This window comes from Rhinatrema bivittatum, chromosome 1 (assembly GCF_901001135.1).
Source record: "Rhinatrema bivittatum chromosome 1, aRhiBiv1.1, whole genome shotgun sequence".
Lineage (NCBI taxonomy): Eukaryota > Metazoa > Chordata > Amphibia > Gymnophiona > Rhinatrematidae > Rhinatrema > Rhinatrema bivittatum.
In genome coordinates, this window is record NC_042615.1 from 486,359,022 (window position 1) to 486,379,413 (window position 20,392).

Below are 20,392 nucleotides of genomic sequence, written 5' to 3' on the forward strand. Positions count from 1 at the left end.
TGCTACCTCTTTACCTGTCTCTCACGGCTTACTTTTGTTATTTCCATCCATCAGCCTTTGTTACAAGAATTCAACACCTCCTCATGTTCCCTGAATCTTCTAGTAAAAGGTATTCCTTATACGTACCCAGATCAGTCCGGACTCCTGCTACATAACTAGAGTGCCACCTGCAGTCTCTCAGTATTTCTCTGACTCCAGCAGATGGTAGAGATGTAAACCTGCAGTCTGTTAGTTAACCTTCTTTTTTTTTTTTTTTTTTTAAATTATGGAAAGGTTTTTTTCCTAGGATAGGCTAGTTTGTAGATAGTAATGTAGCTTCCTGAGGTGTTAGGCACTTTTGTGGGTCATCCCTCAGTTGAAGCCGGGTGTCCGGAGAATTGGATACCCCTGCCTGTGTCTTGCCCGCATCGGTGCCAGTGTCTCGATAACCAGGGGCTCCTGGTTTCCTCGACCACTGAGGAGGCTCCTCTCACTCCTTCCCTCAGACTCCAACTTTGTCAGGGTAAAGTTTTCTTCAAAAAAGAAAGCAAGAAGAAGCCTTTCAAGGTAAGAGGAGTTCATTTGGGGGACGGCCCGTGCCATTTAGTCGGCAGGCCAGCTGGAGTGGTGAGCTTAACCCCGCGGGTCCTCATGACAGCCCGGAGCTCCGGGTAGGGGGTGGCAGGCCTTCGTGCGCATGTGAGGCCTCTCTTTATTTTCGCGCCGGCAGCTCTCCTCACGGCAACTTTGCACCTGCTGGGAGTTTTTCTATTTTTAGCATTTGCAGTTGCGTGATGGTTTTCTGACTGGAATTTTTTTCTTTTTTTTAGCTGACCGCATGCTGCTCGTTTTCCTCAATGGCACCCCGGCCTAAGTTGGGAACCTGCCGCGCGTGTGGGGCTTCAGGGCAGGCCATAAATGCTAGTTCCCTGTGTTCTGCCTGTTCTTCAGGGCAGGAGGGAACTTCCTCGGGGGGAACAGCAAGCAGGCAAGGGCTCTGGTCCTCCGGGCTGCAGTCCTCCACGGTGGGGACGGGTAGATCACGGCAGCTGCCGGGGGAGGAGGAGGCCCCTTCTATTCTTTCTCCGGTGGACAAAATTCCCGCGTTTGGTGATGACCCTGGGCCACCGGACCCTCCTCCGGTAGGGGGGGGGTGTTGATTCAGTGGAGTTTTGCCCTGAATTTGTGCTCCTACTGCATCAGGTGTTCCTGGCGAGGAAACAGGAGATCCTGAAGAGAGCAACGCAGCCGGACCCTTTGGCGAAAACTCCACCAAAGCGGATACCCACGGGGTCCCCGGACCACCATCACCCTGCAGGGGCTCACCAAGGGACTCAAGGTGTAGATAGGTTGCCAGCCCCACTCGGGGATCCCTCAGACCCTGCAGCGGATCAGGATCTGGGACTCGCCCAGGATATGGGCGATGTGATACAGGACGACCCGGACCAAGATGACCTCCCACCCTCAGAAGGCGATGATCCCAGCGTAGTGCGCTTGTTTAAGCGAGAGGAGCTTCGACCTCTCATTCCCCAGATCTTGGAGGTCCTGGGGATCAAAGTTTCACAGGAGGAATCAGATAGCGAAGGTGTCAACTGGTCCTGGATGGGATTCGGGGTCAGACGACTTCCTTCCCATTACCTAAGAAGGACCGCAAGCTAGTGACCCAGGAGTCGGACTCGCTGGATGGGGTTTAAAAGGTGGAAGAGCCATGGCGAAACTTTACCCACTAGCACAGGATGTTTTAGATCTTCTAAAGATACCGAAGGTGGATGCGGCGGTGTCTGCCGTGACCAAGAAGACCACCATACCTGTGGCCGGGGCTGCTGTGCTGAAGGACATTCAGGACCGCAAACTGGAGATTCATCTGAAGCGAGTCTTTGAGGTCTCAGCGCTGAGTCTCAGGGCGGCGATTTGCGCCAGCCTTATGCAGAGAGCCTGTCTTTGCTGGGTTCAGGAGGCGGCTGCAACCCCCAGTCCCGACTGTGGGGGGGGGCCCTTGCAAGCCGCACGTTTGGAGGCAGGAGTTGCCTTTGTCGTGGACGCTTTGTATTACTTGATTACGACCTCGGCGCCTAGTATGGTGTCTGCGGTTATGGCTTGTAGACTGCTCTGGTTGCGTAATTGGTCAGCAGACTTATCTTCCAAGTCTCAACTTTGTAACCTCCCCTTTAAGGGCAAGCTTCTCTTCGGGGAGGATCTCGACCAGAGGATAGGAAACCTTCGGGGAAGGTTTTTCCCTCACAGGCTCGTTTTCGGGATTTTCGCAGATTTCTCCCTGGTAGGTCTTCAGCTCCTTTGGGGTCCAGGCCGGGCTCAGGACGTCAGCAGTCCTTTCGTGGAGGACGGCGCCCAGGCAGAGAGTCCACGGGCCAGGCTGCTGGTCGTGGAAAACCTACCCAATAATGCCAGGGGCACCCATTCCATCGTGGAAACTGTCTGAGGCAGATAGTTTCGAGTTTTCGAGCCCGGTGCGGGATGCCTTTGTGGAGTCTCGCGTCGCTTCATGGGTCAAGCGTGAGGCAGTACAGGGGACGCTACAACGGCTGCTTGATCTCCCGACCATTGTTCCAGTTCCTCTGGCAGAACAGGGCAAGGCACAGTATTCGGTCTACTTTGTAGTTCCCAAGAAAGAGAGGGCACCTTTCATCCCATTCTGGATCTGCAGAAGGTGAACAGGTGTTTTCGCATAGAGACGTTGAGAACTGTGGTGGCTGCGGTACGCAGAGGAGAGTTTCTCGCGTCTTTAGACCTCACCGAGGCATATATCCACATCCCGATTTGCCGGGCTCACCAGCAGTTCTTCCGCTTCAAGGTGATGGGCCAATGTTTCCAGTTTCAAGCTCTTCCTTTCGGCCTGGCGACGGCTCCACGTACTTTCACCAAGGTCATGGTGGTCGTGGCGGCGTTCCTGTGCAAGGAGAGAGTCCTTGTTCACCCGTATCTTGACTGGTTAATCCGAGCGAAGTCTCAGGAGGACTGCATAAGATCGGTTCAGAGGGTGATCCTCACCTTGCAGTCGCTCGGCTGGGTCATCTATGTCCAGAAGATTCATTTGGAGCCCACGCAGTCATTGGTCTACTTGGGAGCGCTCTTCGACACTTTCCAAGGCAAGGTTTCTCTGGCAGCGGACCGTGAAACAAAGTTGCAGGATCAGATCCAAGCCCTGTTTCAGAGGAAGAATCTGATGGTTTGGCATCACTTACAGGTTCTGGGATCCATGGCCTCCACCTTGGATTTGGTTCTGTGGGCGTTTGCTCATTTGCGTCCGATGCAGCTTGTGCTGTTATCTCGGTGCAGTCCGGTGTCAGAACAGTTCCATATACAGATACCTCTCCTTCTAGAGTCCAGAGTCAGTCTATCATGGTGGCTTTCACGCAGCAACCTAGAACAGGGAGTAGACTTAGACCCTCCGAATTGGATGGTTATCTCCACAGATGCCAGTCTATCCGGATGGGGTGCAGTCTGCCTCAACAAATCTGCCCAAGGCCTTTGGTCTCCAACGGAGAAATCCTGGTCCATCAACCGCCTGGAGAAGAGGGCTGGCCCTCAGCATTTCTTCCTCTGGTCAAGGACACAATGGTTCGAGTGTTCTCAGTCAACACGGCAATGGTAGCTTACATCAACTGGCAAGGCGGGACATGGAGTCTCGTGGTGGCATTAGAGGCGAGGTTATTGTTTGCTTGGGCGGAGCACCATCTCAAAGGAATCACTGCGTCTCATGTCGTGGGTGTGGAAAATGTACAGGCGGACTTCCTCAGCAAGCAACAGCTCGATGAGTGGGAGTTAGCTCCGAAAGCATGGAACCTCATTTGCGCCAGATGGGGTGTGCCTCAGTTGGATCTGCTGGCAACTCGAGCCAATGCAAAGATGGAGCGCTTCTTCAGCCATCGTCGAGAAATAGGCTCGGTAGGACTGGGCGCACTGGTATTTCAGTGGCCCACAGGCATTCTTCTCTATACCTTTCCTCCCTGGCCTCACATCGGTTGGCTTCTACGACACATAGAGTGCATCCAGGCAGTGTAGTGTTGGTGGCTCTGGAGTGGCCGCGTCACCCGTGGTTCGCAGACATGGTGCGATTAGCCTTGGAAGGTCCTCTACAGCTGGCGCATCTTCCGCATCTACTCCGAAAGGGGCCCATATTTTCGGATCGGGAGGATCGCTTTTCTCTTGCGGCCTGGCTTTTGAGAGGCGGCGATTGCAATTGAAGGGATATTCAGAGCAGGTCATTTCCACTCTTCTTCAGGCGTATCGGCCTTCTATTTCTATGGCCTATGTTAGGGTCTGGAAGTTATTTGAGGCATGGTGCCGCCAGCACTCCTTGGATTTTTTGTCAACTGAGATTCCCCAGGTGTTGGACTTCCTGCAACAGGGGTTGACCAAAGGTTTAGTTTTCAACTCTTAGGGTTCAGGTGGCTGCCTTAGGTGCCTTAAGGGGCAGAGTTCACGGTCGGTTGCTGGCAGTGCATCCAGACATTTCGCATTTTCTCAAAGGTGTAAAGAATTTACGTCCTCCCGTACGCCCGTTATGTCCGGACTGGAGTTTGAACCTGGTGCTTCGGGTGTTTTGCGGAGCCCACTTTGAGCCTTTACAGAGGGCTCCCATTAAGGATTTGACCTTGAAGACCGTTTTCCTCGTAGCCATTTGTTCTGCTAGACACATTTCAGAGTTACAGGCTTTGTCGTGTTGAGATCCTTTTCTTAGGATTTATGATAGTTTTGCTGCGCACAGTTCCTTCCTTCGTGCTCAAGGTGGTCTCTGCTTTTCATGTCAGTCAGGCGGTGGATCTGCCAGGATTTCCGAACTAGTTCAGGGATTCTTCTCAGGAGAAGGAACTTCATCTTTTGGATGTGCGTCGCGTTCTTTTGCGCTATTTGGAGGTTACTAATGACTTGCGGCGTTTGGACCATCTGTTTGTCTTGTTTGTGGGGTCCTAAGAAGGGTGACAAGGCTTCGAAGGTGACTATTTCACGCTGGATTAAGGAGGCTATCTCTGCGGCTTATGTTGCCCGTGGGCGTCAGGTGCCCTTGGGTCTGAGAGCTCATTCCACTAGAGCCCAGGCTAACTCCTGGGCTGAGTGTCAGCTTCTGTCGCCTCAGGAGATCTGCAGAGCGGCGGTTTGGTCCTCCCTGCACACTTTCACCAAGCGTTATCGTTTGGATGTGAGGGTGCAAGATGAATCGTCCTTTGGGGAGGTTGTACTGCGAGCGGGTCTTTCGGGTTCCTGCCCAGTGTGTAGAGTAGTTTGGGTACATCCCACTGGTCTGGACTGATCTGGGTATGTTCAGGAAAGGAAAATTGGTTCTTACCTGCTAATTTTCGTTTCTGTAATATCACAGATCAGTCTAGAGATCTGTCCCCCTTTTCAGATTCCAAAAGATTACCTTGAGAGGTGATATTTCCTGAAAAAACAATTTGGTCTTTGTGCAAATGCTCCGGAAGGGGCAAGTTCCGAGGTGGTCTAGTGGTTTTTTTTTTTTTTGTTTTATCTGTTCTCGGCGAGAGGTTGGCGGTTAAGTTTGGGTTCCAACACCCTTCACCTTTTAAGTAAAGTTTGGTTGTTTAAGCTTGGGTACAGGTCAATACTGAAGGACTGCAGGTGGCACTCTCGTTATGTAGCAGTTCCCAAAGTTCTAATTGTTCTCTGACTCCATCTGCGGTAGGAATGCACAACCCACTGGTCTGGACTGAACTGTGGTATTACAGGAATGAAAATTTGTAGGTATAAACCAATTTTCCTCTTAGATCCATTATCTCCAATGTTAGCTGATATAGAACTTTTTTTTCCCATATTAATCCAACATTTAATACCTTCCCCTTTGTGCCATTCTAATACTTTTCTGAGTTGAGCCGCTACATAGTACCATTGTAGATATGGCACCCTCTCTATCCTTTGACAAATACAGTATGCCTCTTGCCACCCTGGATGGTCTGCGCTTTCAAATGCATAATAATTCACGTTGCCATAAAGCTATGCATTTCAGATATGAAGACTGGTAGGATTTGAAATAAATAAAAAACCTTGAGTAGAACATTCATTTTTATAATGGCGATCCTGCCCAGCCATTAGAAGTTTCTCTTCCCCAAGGGGAGGGGGGAGGGGAATGGGAATAAGAGAGCAGGCTCTGTTGGGGATTATAAGCCTGAGGCCTTTTTCTGATGGTTATGTATTACGTTGGACCATTGCTATGGTTACGGCTACTGTTAATTGTTCCTAACAAACTTCCTGTTATATGGCTTGATATGTATTTCTGTAGATATGTAACACTGATGGCTTGTATGATATGTATACCTCTTACACACAAACTCAATAAATATAATACCAAAAAAAAAAAATTTCCCTTCTTCCATCTTTATCAAATCCATCTCCACCCTTTTCCGTGTATCCCCATAGTTTAAATCAAACAAATGTTTCTGATTCTTATTCCAAATATTTCACCCCTTTTTTTAACTAATTTTAATGGGAACTTAGACTTAATAAATGCTTCCTGTTCCTCTGAGAGAAATGTTCAGACTTGGCTGCATTCATTTTATACTCTGATACCTTACCAAATTGCCTGAACTCCAACATCAAAGAATGTAAAGAATGCTCCGGCTATGTCAAAGTAAATAAGACATCCACTAACATGGATAGTTTGTTCACTTATGTCCCCATCCTGTATTGCATCCATATTTCTTATTCTCTCCACAAGTGTTCTAAATATAGTGCGAAAAGGGACATCCCTGTTTCATACCGCATTCTATCTGAAAAGTTGGGGGATATTCCCCATTTACTTTATACAGGTACGGTACTCTGTTTAGTATATAATTTTTAAATCCATGTAAGAAAATTCCCTCCCAGGCCCAATTTTTCCAGAATCATAAAAGATACTCCCAGTGGACCATATCAAAGGCTATTACTATAGTCTTTGAAAATAAAATGCCATCCCAGCATATTTATTTTTCACTGTGGCAGATGCAAAAAACCGCTGTGAAAAATGCTGCAATGCCATTAGAAGTTCATATTTTTTACTCAGATGTGTTTCTTAACATAAAACAATATCAGCCTTCACCTGCACTGCATCTTTCAATAAAAGCTTCTTCTTTCCAAAAGTGTTCAATCCCTTTACATTCCAAGAAACAATCTTTATTGACCCCATTGCCAAAATAATATTAAACTCAGTTCCCTCTCTGCATATTCATAATGAAATGGAAACACCCACATGCTCTCTCCCATCATAGCCCAACTATACATCTCCTGTCCAACCATACTTCCCTCCACAATAACACTCCCCCTCTCCTTTATCTCCCATATGTCGTAAAATAGATATTTACGATGTGCCTAAACCCTGCACCAGTCCTTCAAGCATCAGAGACCTTCCCTTAACCTGTCAGCACAACAGTCATCTCTATTGTCCTGACTCAGGGCACTGTGTTTTGATGAAGTGGAGCTTCCCAAGTTCCTGCGACATTGTCTTCCACCCGACTGAACCCTTTGCCATCTTCCAGCCACCTCCTTCCCATAAGATTGGTGATGCACTGGCCAATCCTACCTCTACTTGGCTCAGAAATCCCACTGCCTGAAGCATCTTAGCTGCTTCATGAACTCTCTTTACTTGTGAAGATACACTGTGTATGGAATATTGTAATCCAAATGTGAAGAGCCATCTGTATCTGTGAATGTTCCTTCTCAAAACTTTTAGGATTTCTTTAAATTCCCTTCTCTTCTAATTGTCACTGGAGAAAGATCTTGATATATCTCCACCTTATTGCTTTGCCATTGAAAATCCTTCGCCTTTTTTGTTTGTTCCAAAACTTTTTCCTTGATTCCTTTTGGTTTAGCCAGGGCCTGGTGTGCTTGGTCAAACCCTATTTTAGGGATTCCCTCCGCCGCCTCATCTCGACCCATCATTGCCAAGCAAATACTATTGTCCACCTGAAAGCAATCTGTATAAGATGGCCCTTCTGGTGCCCCTGCAAGATCTGTTTTCCAAGTCCTCAATCCAGTCCTTCAATTCGCCATTTTCCTCTCTCAGCACTTTCATCTCCTCCTGGACTTGCTCTAGAGCTGCTTCCTGCTCTTCCACTCTGCACTCTGTCTCATCCATGCGCTCCCCCAGATCAGTGCACTCCTTGTGCAGCTCACTAACAGTAGACAATATGTCTTGCTTTAGCACACTAATGTCTTTACAGAACTCGTCAAACCAGCATTGAAAACTTGCCCTCGTGAACATGGCACTGCTGGGCCCAGCTCCCAATCCTTTAGACATGACATCCTCTGCATGGCTTCTTTCCGCGGCGCCATCTTCCCCTGCCTCCTCCCCGGACGATTTGCCATCACTCTGTGCTGACCCAGCCTCATACAAAAAATGTTTCAGGCTGACTAATTTCTTTCTCACCAATATGTTGACTGTGGCTCTCATGGATTGCTTCTGGCGTACTTTCAACCACTGATTGCTGCAACAAAAGGGGATTCACTAGTTCGGGCTCGGGAGCACAGCCCTTAGGCAGCCATCAGTGCTTGTGACGTTACTTTCTTCTGAACCTTGACATTCTACTGCCTCCTTGCACTATTTTGCCATTGGCTATATTTGAGACCAGATGTTTATATAATGAGCTTCATAATGTCACTCTCTAATCCAAATCTGTTAAGCACCGAGAATAAACAAGGCCAAGAAACACGATCAAAGGCTGTTTCTGAATCAAAATCAATTGCCAATGCAGGTGTGTGTTGCTCTTTATACATGATCATTGCCATTAACAATTTTACTATGTGCGCCAGCAGTTCGTCCCTTAACAAAACCCACTTGATGCTGGGATATGATAGAGGGTAAAATCCAGTTTAATTTATCTGCCAGTATCTTATTGAATATCTTTAAATCACAATTTAACAAAGATATTGGTCTAGAGGAAGATGAAAGCATAGGATCCTTCCCCAATTTTGCTAGAACCGTAATATAGACTTAAGAACATAAGAACATGCCATACTGGATCAGACCAAGGGTGCATCAAGCCCAGCATCCTGTTTCCAACAGTGGCCAATCCAGGCCATAAGAACCTGGCAAGTACCCAAAAACTAAGTCTATTCCATTTTACCGTTGCTAGTAATAGCGGTGGTTATTATCTAAGTCAACTTCTCATCCAAGAACTTATCCAATCTTTTTTTAAATACAGCTACACTGTCTGCACTAACCACATCCTCTGGCAACAAATTCCAGAGTTTAATTGTGCTGAGTGAAAAAGAACTTTCTCCGATTAGTTTTAAATGTGCCCCCTAGTCTTTCTATTTCTATTGTTGAAATCTCGTGGGAAGGCACCTTGCTGGAGAGCTTCTGCAAAGAATATGTTCCTTGGTCCAACCAATTGGTTACATAGAATCTTAAAATAGCCACAGGAAAGACCATCTGGGCCTGGAGTGTTGCCTGATTTACTAGTTTCAATCGCATTAAGAATTTCAGAAGCCTGTATTAGTCTCTTCAAAAATTCTAGTTGACTCTCCGTAACCTTGTGCAGATGCAAATTTTCAAAAAAGAGGTTCTCCTCCCCGAAACCATCTGCTCTATCTTCCTTGTATAGGGTTTCATAGAAAGATTTAAATACCTCACATATCTCCATCTTTTTAGTGGCTATCAAACCATGCTGTGTTCGTATCTGTTCTATGAAAGTATTTCCTCGCCTCATTTTTACCATGTTTGCTAAAAAAATTATGCTTAGAATGCAATATCATCCCTTGCGCCATCTTGTGAAGGCAGGCGTTTAAGCTTTCCAGGAGATGTAGGGGATGGATCAAACCAAAAGAGAGTCCAAAAAATAACCTTGAAAAACATATGAAACCGTAAAATATTGGCACCCTATGGATAACTTAGAAACCAAACCAAACCTATTTCATGCCTAAATGTAAACCGTTGTGATGGTGTATTACTAAACGACGGTATAGAAAAGTTTTTAAATAAAATAAAATTATGAAAGCAAAGATCTTGAGCCAAAAAAAAGCCAAATAAAACGGCTAATATTTTTGATTGGCGCCCAAGCTTTCAAAATTAATTTTCCACCCCTCCCTGTATATATTGCTGTACATTTTGATATATTGCCATCTACTTTTTATTTGATCATATGCACGCTCTGCCTACATTGGCTTTGACAGTGTTTCTTCACACACATTTATTACTTGTCATCTACAAAGATTGAGGTGAGATACAGTAAAACATTCATAAAATTTAAAACCTACAACACAGCTTAAAATATACACACAGTATAGAGGACCATTAAACAAAACATAACTTTTAAATTAGAACCATTGATATTACATAAAGCCCTAAACAATAAGGCAAAGTCTTTATTTTTATCTAGCAAAGTCTTTAAACCAATCAGTATCTCACATTTTGTAGGCTCCTGCATTGTTTGCTGACCCATGCTCCTAACACTTCACTCCTGGCCAGTATTTTCCCTGACTCTCAGCACTCCACACTCTCATTCGTTTTTTCTGAAATAGTCCTGCACCAAACAATTCTTTAGATATGTGATCTAGAACATCTCCTCTTCAGAGTTGAATAGGAGCAAAAATGAGTATTCATTATCTTTCTCTCTCTCTAATATAGTGCTTCACAATCCTTTTCAAGCCAAGTTGATAAGCAGGCTGAATTAGCCATGCTGAATGGAGACGACACCAGGCAGAGCTGTTTCACAAAGCTAAGAGATAGATCTTAAAAACATACGCGTGCGCCTTCTTTTGTTCGCGCCACCGGATTTTATAAGATACACGCGTAGCCGCGCATATCTTATAAAATCAGGGGTCGGCGCATGCAAGGCTGCGCAAAATCAGCAGCCTGCGTGCGCCGAGCCGCACAGCCTGCCTCAGTTCCCTCTGAGGCCGCTCCGAAATTGGCCTCGGAGGGAACTTTCCTTCCGCGTCCCCCCACTTTCCCCTCCCTTCCCCTACCTAACCCACCCCCCAGCCCTACCTAAATCTCCCCCCCCCCCCCCACCTTTGTTGGGCAAGTTACGCCTGCTGCCTCGCATCTCCCAGCACAGGCCGCAGTGCCGGGGGTCTCGGGACCGCCCCCTGACCCCGGACATGCCCCCTTCCGCCCCTTTTACGAAGCCCTGGGACTTATGCGCGGCCTTTGCAAAATAGGTGCGCCGGCGCTCGTAAATCCGGGAGGATTTACACGCGCAGGGCTTTTAAAATCTAGCCCTAAGGCTTTTTGCCCTACTGGGCATGTGTGGTAGTTCCTGCACGAATGAGCCTTCTAGAAGTCTCCTCAATATCTTTTCATCCACGCTTTGCACGGATGTGGAATCTATCTCTCTGATTCCTCTTTGGATTCATTCAATTTTTTTCTCGCTTATGCAACCCCACATCAGCACTTTTCAGTGCTACCATGGTCCAGAAGAAGACCGGAGGCTTCAAGTATTGTAGTGGCCACATTTATTTTCATGACGGCCACAACTAGTTATTTATGCCTGGGCCTGGATCACGACCAGGCAAATTGTCATGATTGTAGTAGGATGTCACCTCGGGCATAGAGGCAGTGAGCAGAGAAGATAGTTTGATTCTAGATAGTAGTCACTTTGGCCCAATTGTCAGCCACCTCCTCATACCTGGAAGAGGTAGGGGAATTCCTCTGATCAGCTCAATCCTCCCTGGACCAGCTGCAATGCCCTGATTCATTAGAGTGTCGTCCAGCCTCTGCTGATACAACCAAGGTGCACAAGCACTCGACTCAGCCCGAGGCAACCCTCGAACTCTGCATCTTCTGATGCTTTTACCGACATACAAAGCTCCAAAGACCATGCACATGGGGCAATGAACGACTCATCCTACGTCAAAAATGGCACATATGGCGCCAAAGACTGCACACTTAGCACCACAGGCGTTACATATGGTGCACACAAGATCCAAGACAGCGCATTCAGCACACGTGACACATTCAACGCCCATGCTGACTCATGTGGAGCATGCTACGTCTCATATGTAATCTGTATTTTAATACAGGAACACCGGTATATAAAAATCTAAAAATAAATAAATAAATAAATATGACGCAGAAACATTGCATGGAACGCAGGGGTTTCTTACGATGACAAAAACACCTCTAGAACACCAAAAAAGACTGGACAAGCATGCTTCTGCCACATTTGATGTTCCTCTCTCAAAGAAACACAGACTGCATAGGGAAGGGTCATACCCCGTGACTATGGCAAGTACTGAGGAAATTCAGTATCTGTCCCCTCCCACGTCAAGCTCATCTGGGGACAGTTTTTTCACCCCTGCTTCTCTAGAGGCTAGACAGGAAGAGTAGCAGGAACCTTCACTGCTTGGTTTGTTGGATATTCTAGCAGCAGCAATTCCACACTAAGATACCAAAAACCTTGTATCAGTCCCTTCCGGTGCTGCCTCAACTTCCGCCTAGTACACAGGTCACCTTACGTCCTTCAGCTTTATGGCATCAGGGCTTCAGGTTGCCTACACACCAGCCCATTTGCTCTCTTGCCTCTAACTCCCACTGCAGCACTGGAAAACCAGCAAGATGTTCAACAGGAAACCACTACAATACATTCTCAATGCTCCCAACAGGCAGTAGAGCAAATTAAGGACATTGTCCATAACGTTTTTACATCACCTCTTCTGCAACCAGTGCCTCCTTCATTTCCTCCACTTTACCCAATTCATCCATTGGTGCCCATGGCTCTGTTACCTAGTCTGGACATTCCTGATGTATCTAAGGAAGATCTTCTTTTATCATCTCCACCCTCTTGGGGGGGGGGGGGGCATTTGCCACCACTATCACCAAAGTCGTCTAGTCAGATAGTTGGGGAGTCCTGTGCTAGCTCAACGGTATCCCTTCCGACCCACCAGTAGAAATACGAGACCACTCCTATCCACCAGAAGATCTGACATACTCATTTTGTGGAGAAAGTCTGTTCTCTACTAAAGATGGGCATCATAAGGAGTCTGACCCCCACACAGAATTAATGAGTTTGCTGCAAATTCTAGAGCTGCTGAGTGAGCCCACAGCGTTTCCGTCCCATCCGGTACTACAAAAATCTCTAAAAATTCTGGAAAACTCCTTCGGGAACAACAGTTGCAAGGAAAATGGACTTAAGTTTCGCATACAGTGATCACCAGGGTACGGAATAGTCCAACTTCTGCATAACTTTGTGATGATGGAGTCAGCCATGCGTAAGGTGAAGACCAGACTCCATTCCAACTTGCCGCCAGGAAAAGACCCCAAGCTGCTGGACAACTTTGGAAAGAGTTTTCCAGGGCTCCATGATCTTGACCAGGATACAGTAGCATCAGTTTTACATTGCGTATTACCTGTATGGTGCATCCAGCAGCTAAAACCATTTGTAAGATCAGAAGAGGGTGAAGTGATTGCCCCACAACTTTTTCTTGATATGGAAGAGGGCTTATGCCACCTATTACAAGCGGTTTATGAAGGGTTTGATATGGCAGCATCCTTGTAGCTTGCCAAATGGCTTGGCTCCGAGCCAGTGGGATTTGGGAAGATGTCCATGAAAAATTGGTAGATCTTCCCTGCACCAGAGAACATCTATTCGGGGACAAGCTGAAAGAGACAGTCACTCAGGCCAGAATTTAGCGGTTCAATCACTATTGGGGTGGGGGTAGGGGTGATTAATCCTCAGGATCATGCCGCTTCTAGGAAGCCATGCTATCAATGGAAGCCTTATTGCTCATTTCAGGGCTACCGTCTACTTCCTTACTAGTCACCACAGTCTTAACAGTCGACTCCACAGAGAGGAAGATAAAGGGATTGGCGTCAAAAGAAGCAGCCATCACAGGTGGCTTGAAAGCCACAACAGGGTTTTTAAGCAACCCTGCACCACAGCTAGAGACATCGATAGGGGAGCAGACTACAGCTATATGCATTTTCTTGGCTCAAAATAACATCCGATGGTTCAATGGGAATACCGGCTAAACTTCAAAATTCAACCCCAGAACCTCCCACTGAGTGATCACTCCCAGCAAGATCTATCACAATAGGAGATGGAGTCTCTCCTCCATCAGAAAGCCATTCAGGAGTTGACCACACCAATTACAATCAAGGCTATTATTCCAAATACTTCCTCATCCCCAAGAAATCAGGTGGGCTCCAAACAATCCTAGACCTCAGAGTTCTCAACAATCATCTTTGTCAAGAGAAATGGAAGATAACCTTCCGTGGAACCATTCTGCCATTCATCCAACCACAGCTGTGCTCATTGGACCTCAAGGATGCATATGTACACATAGCTATCACCCATCTTCCTGGTGTTACCTTTTGTTTCAAGGTGGGGCGCAAACATTACCAATACAAGGTACTCCCTTTTGGCCTCTCATCAGCCTCAAGAATATTCAAGAAATATCAGATGTGGCGGTAGCACACCATCACAAATTAGGAGTTCGGCTGTTTTCCTTCCCTGGACAGCTGGCTGATCACAGCACCCTCACAAGAAGCATTTCATTCAGACACAGTGTTAACAGTCCAGTGCCTGGAAGAGTTGGTTTGTAATCAACTATGAAATGTTAAACCTGCATCCAACTCAAACCATACAGTTCATAACAGCCTGGATAGACTAAACCTCTTCCAGGGCTTTTCTTCCTCAGGACTGAGCTGACAGACTCTGGGACCTGGCAGAGACTCTCCAAATGTGAATCACAGCACCTTACCCGCCTTATACTCACTTTCTTAGGCCACCAGCAATCTATATAGTTCCCTCGACTCGTCTACACATGTGGCGACTGCAGTGAGGCTTGAGGATGTAGTGGAAATCAGTTCCTACAACCTCTCTAAACAAAAGTAATCATAACTGATTTCATGTCGGCTGATACCAAATGGTGGCTTCGTCCTGGTATTCTAGAAACAGGACTTCCCCTCCAACAGAAGAAAATAGGAAAAAGCATAAACGTTGGCAAGCTAAATGTAAGACATTGATAAGACAGGCTAAGAGAGAATTTGAAAAGAAGTTGGCTGTAGAGGCAAAAACTCACAGTAAAAACTTTTTAAAATATATCCGAAGCAGAAAGCCTGTGAGGGAGTCAGTTGGACCGTTAAGATGATCGAGGGGTTAAAGGGGTAAAAGTTAGAGAAGATAAGGCCATCGCGGAAAGATTAAATGATTTCTTTGCTTCGGTGTTTACTGAAGAGGATGTTGGGGAGGTACCCGTAATGGAGAAGGTTTTCATGGGTAATGATTCAGATGGACTGAATCAAATCACGGTGAACCTAGAAGATGTGGTAGGCCTGATTGACAAACTGAAGAGTAGTAAATCACCTGGACCGGATGGTATACACCCCAGAGTTCTGAAGGAACTAAAAATTGAAATTTCAGACCTATTAGTAAAAATTTGTAACCTATCATTAAAATCATCTATTGTAGAGGAGGAAGTGACGTCACTTCCCGTGCTGGCTGCCTGAGAGGAGAGCTCCCGAACCCGATCTCTAAAATATTGATTTCCTGCTGCAGGATCGCATTCAAATAAAGGTTCATACGCAGATAAGTGGGCAGAGAGTCTCCGGATGGCGTCCAGAAAGAAGCTGACCGACTTGAAATGTTTTTCGTTTGACCCGACGAAATCTCGGCCTGTCAGTGCTGCGGAGGAGGAGGAGGAAGGACTAGAAAATGGCGGCGCAGAGTCGCAGGAGACGGCAAGCACGGCGCCCATGCAGTCCGGACATCAGGCTGAACAGCTTCCCCCCTCGAGGGGTGATTTTCAAGCCTGGGTCGGAGATATGAAGGAGGCAATGTCCTCGCTGTGGGGAGAAATTAAGGACATCATCAGAGAGCTGCGTCAAGACCACGAGGTTCTCGGTGGTCGGGTGGGAGAGGCCGAGCAGCGGATTGGAGAGATAGAGGAGGGTCAGGGAGCCCTGCAGAGAGAAGTTAAACTTCTGCAGGCTTCTAACAGTGAGCTGAGAACATGGGTAGAGGACCTGGAGAACAGGTCCCGCCGTGGCAACTTAAGATTCAGAGGGATCCCAGAAGAACCAGCCTATGCTGATTGTGCAGCAGTCATTAAAGATATCTGTGAACTGATTCTATACGACAATGACCCCCCAGAAGGGAGCAAAGGAATCCTTTTGGACAGAGCACACAGAGCATTAGCGAAACCGCGAGGGAATATTCCACGTGATATTATTGTGTGCTTTCACTCCTATCAGACAAAAGAAAAAGTGCTTTCCTGTGCCCGACAAAAAAAGGAAATACAATGGCAAGGATACCCTGTGGAAGTATTTCAGGACTTGTCTGCTCACACTATTCGGAAACGCAGGGAATTTAAGGAGATCGTAGCAGCACTGCGCAGCAGGGAGGTTAAATATAAATGGTTGTTCCCCTTTGGCCTAGCCTTTACTATCAAAGGCTCAGCAGTGCGAGTTCAGACGGTGGAGGAGGCTCAGAAAGTGCTGACTACTGCAGGATGGCAAGTACCGGCGATTACTGGGGACCCTTCCCGTGAGGAGAGAGATAAGCGTGATATGGCTAACAGATGGCAAAGGGTTCAATCTGGTGGCAAGCGGCTGCGCCGTAATTCGGGAGGTTCGGCGTCTGCTTCGGATCCGCCATGCTGATATTTTTTTTCTAGTTTTTGCTTCGTTGGTTCTGCACCAGTCTTCAACAGTTACCTGGACGGCTCACTGCGGTTGATGTCCTGGAGGGCTAAGTTTCTCTCCTTTTTTTTTTTTTTATTTTTTGACTAAGAGCAGAGCCTCCGTTGGACAATGTATTTTTGGAAGAGCTGTTAGTGACTTTCTTAGTTCATTTTTATTATTGTTCTATCATAACTCCTGCACCAGTGATGTTTCTGTTTTACAGGTTGCAATGGTTGATAAGAGATCGGGTGGGGGTCCCTGGATTGGCCTCTGAGCAGTCATTCTCACTTTACTTGGTTGGGGAGGGGGAGGGGGGGATGGGTATTGGAGGGCCATTTGCTATGTACTCAGGGGCTAAGGAGAGAGGGGAAGGGCGTGCGGGGGCCATACAATCCGACCTGATTGGATCCGTCAGAGAGCAGCTAGTGGCATTAATGGCTAGTAATATCAGAGTGCTCTCTTGGAATGTCAAGGGGCTGCAAACGTATCATAAGCGAAAACGTTTGCTACTCGATGCAACTCAGACCAAGACTGATATTCTGTTGTGCCAAGAGACTCACCTTAGAAAACGTCATGAGAAATGTATGCTTTCTCATAATTTCCCAGTGCAATATTATGCTGCAGCAACAGCACAAGGGAAGTATAAAGGGGTAGGAATCCTTTTTTCCAAAAATTTGACAGTTGATGTACAAACAGTGCTCAGAGATCAGGAGGGCAGGTATTTGCTTCTGAAATTCAAGATAGGTCACCAGCTGTACACACTGGTAAATGTCTATGCACCTAATACGGGGCAAGGCCCTTTTTTTAATCAAATCTCGGCCCTCTTACAGAAATGGGCTGACGGTTTAGTGTTAATTGGAGGGGATTTCAATATACCTTGCTATCCTTACTTGGACACCAGTACAGGGAGTTCGGCATATTCAAAGCCACACAGACAGTGCTTGCGGGCCCTTATGAAAAAATGGAATTTGGTGGATATTTGGCGTCATTTACACACTGCTGAGAGGGATTATACTTTTTACTCTGCTTCTCATAATTCATATTCCAGAATCGATATGTTTCTCATTGACAGGGGTCTAGTTAACTATGTGAAAGAGGCAAGCATTGAGATTCGTACGTGGTCGGACCATGCAGCGATTGGGCTCAACCTGCAGCGGTTAGGGGATATGGGTGGTGATAAGTTCTGGAAACTTAACGAAAGCCTCCTGGATGATGAACGAAATGTAAACCGTCTCCGCTTGGAGATGGAACAATATTTAGCGGACAATGATAACGGAGAAGTTTCTTCTATGGGGGTGTGGGAGTGCTTTAAAGCAGTTGCCCGTGGAAAGCTGATAGCGCAAGCTTCTCATGCTAAACGAGAGAGAGATAGTAAGAGGTTCGCTATTCTTTGTGAATTGGGGAAACTCGAGTTGCAAAATAAGAGACGTCCGGAGCCGGCCATAGTTCAGCAACTGAAACTGTTGAGGCAGGAATTGGAGCAGGTAGATATGGGCTTAATCATCCACAATTTGGACAAGGTGAAGCAAGAGTACTATGAGGGGGGGAACAAAGTGGGTAGATTGCTAGCGAGGAGATTAAAAGCCAGACAGGGTATGAACCAGATCCTTAAGATCATGGATGAGGCGGGACGGCAGTTGACTGACAATACGGCCATCAGACAGAGATTTACTAAATTTTACCAACAATTGTATGCTAAGAGACAAGACATCGACCAGAGGGCCATACAAGAGTATCTATCGGATATTAACCTTCCTGTACTCGATGAGGCGCGTAGGGATAGAATACATAAGGAAATCACTGAATTTGAAGTGGATATTGCCATACAAGGCCTGAAAGCGGGGAAATCCCCAGGAGTCGATGGATTCTCGGCAGGGTTCTATAAAAAACTGAGGGATGTGATTATCGGGCCACTGACCAAGGCGTTTAACTCTCTGCTGCAGGGGGGTCGAATTTCTGCGCAAGCTAATAAAGCAGGTATAACCATACTGGCAAAACCGGGTAAAGATCCTACACTGTGTGGGTTGTATAGACCAATATCTCTGATCAATTTAGATTTAAAAATCTTGGCTAAGATTTTGGCTACCCGATTAGGTACAGTGGCTCCATTTCTCATACACCTAGATCAGACCGGGTTTGTCCCCGGCAGGCTTGCTGCGGATAATGTGCGCAGAGTGTTGGATCTGATTTGGTGGGGTCAAGACCAACGAACACCAATGGTGATGCTTACAGTCGATGCCGAAAAGGCATTCGACATGGTTCATTGGGATTATCTGGTGGCGGTCCTGGATAAAGTAGGGCTGGGAGGGAATTTTACTACCTGGATCAGGGCTCTCTATAATACTCCTAATGCTTGTATTAAAGTTAATGGAGGTTATTCTTCCACGTTTCAAATAGAAAGGGGAACGAGACAGGGATGCCCTCTGTCGCCACTATTGTTTGCACTATATTTAGAGCCATTGGCTGAATCTATTCGGGTACACTCTAAGATACACGGGTTAACGGTGGGGGACCAAGAGTATAAGCTCTCTATGTTTGCGGATGATGTTCTCTTTACTCTGTCCCACCCGGAGCAATCCCTGGTGTGCGTTTTGGAAGAACTGCAACGTTTCAGTGCGGTGTCTGGTTACCGACTCAACGCTGATAAATCTGAGTTGTTGAATGTCTCGGTTCCGGCGGCCCAATTTGAGAGTTTACATCTGCTATTTCCCTTCAAGGTGGTAAAACAGAGTTTGAAATATTTAGGTGTTCAAATTAGCCCAGATTTAAGTACTCTATTTCAGCTGAACTATGGGGGTTTATGGCCAAAAATTATGCGGGATCTACAGGGTTGGGAGAGGGTGGGGCTGTCGTGGTTGGGGCGTATAGCGACAGTGAAAATGAATATCTTAGCGCGCTTCAATTATCTCTTCCAAACATTACCTATAGCTGTCCCGAAGGAGTCTATCAACATATGGCAAAGGAAGCTAATGAGATTCATTTGGAGACACCGTCCTCCAAGGGTACGTAGGGAAGTCCTTTATCTCTCCAAACAACGGGGGGGTTTGGGAGTGCCATGTTTACTGTGGTACTATGTGGCAGCTCAATTGAGGGCGGCCATTCATTGGCACACTTCGGGAGAGGGGAAGAGATGGGTGCGATTGGAGAGAGACCTGGTCAGGGGGGGAGGGCCAGGCGCTCTTTTGTGGACTAGGAAACAAGATAGACCAGCACTTAAGTGGGAAATACCTACAGTGCAGCATACCTTAAGGCTGTGGAATATCTGGAAGGTTAGGCTGGTGGGGAATCGCCACTACTTTTACAGCTCACCCATCTTCTTTCATAAAGGATTTTCGCCTGGTCAATCTGTGGGGGTGGCTAAGAGGTGGATGGCGGGGGGATGTGCGACTTTGGGTCAGGTATTCCAAGGGGGCCTATCTAGTGATTTTACTGCGTTAAAGACCCAATACGGCTTCCCTGCTGCAGACGATTATTTCCTACTTCAAATTAAACATTATTTGGGGCAATCCCATGTGAAACGAGACTTGCTGCAGGGCAAAACTCTCTTCGAGGGCTTTTGTGAAAAGGCTGGTAGCATGAGTAGGGTGATCTCCAAGATTTACCTTCTACTAAATGGAGATTTACCGGACCTACCTGTTCACCTTAAAAATTGGGAAAAGGACATACCTGAACTTAGAGGTCAGTCTTATTGGACGGAGGGGTATATGCAGCTCAAACAGTGCTCTATTTCGGCGACTATTGTGGAACAGGGGTATAAATTACTATATAGATGGCACATTACTCCTTGTAAGTTGCATAAATTTTCAGTTAAATGGGACAGTGGGTGCTGGAGAAAATGTG

General features: G+C 46.7%; 1 protein-coding gene across 8 annotated transcripts in view; it reads left to right on the forward strand.

Annotated features, from left to right (window-relative positions):
* PHF8 (PHD finger protein 8) overlaps positions 1–20,392 on the forward strand; it is a 288,114-nt gene that overhangs the window by 62,075 nt on the left and 205,647 nt on the right. The gene's annotated exons all lie outside the window — the stretch shown is intronic.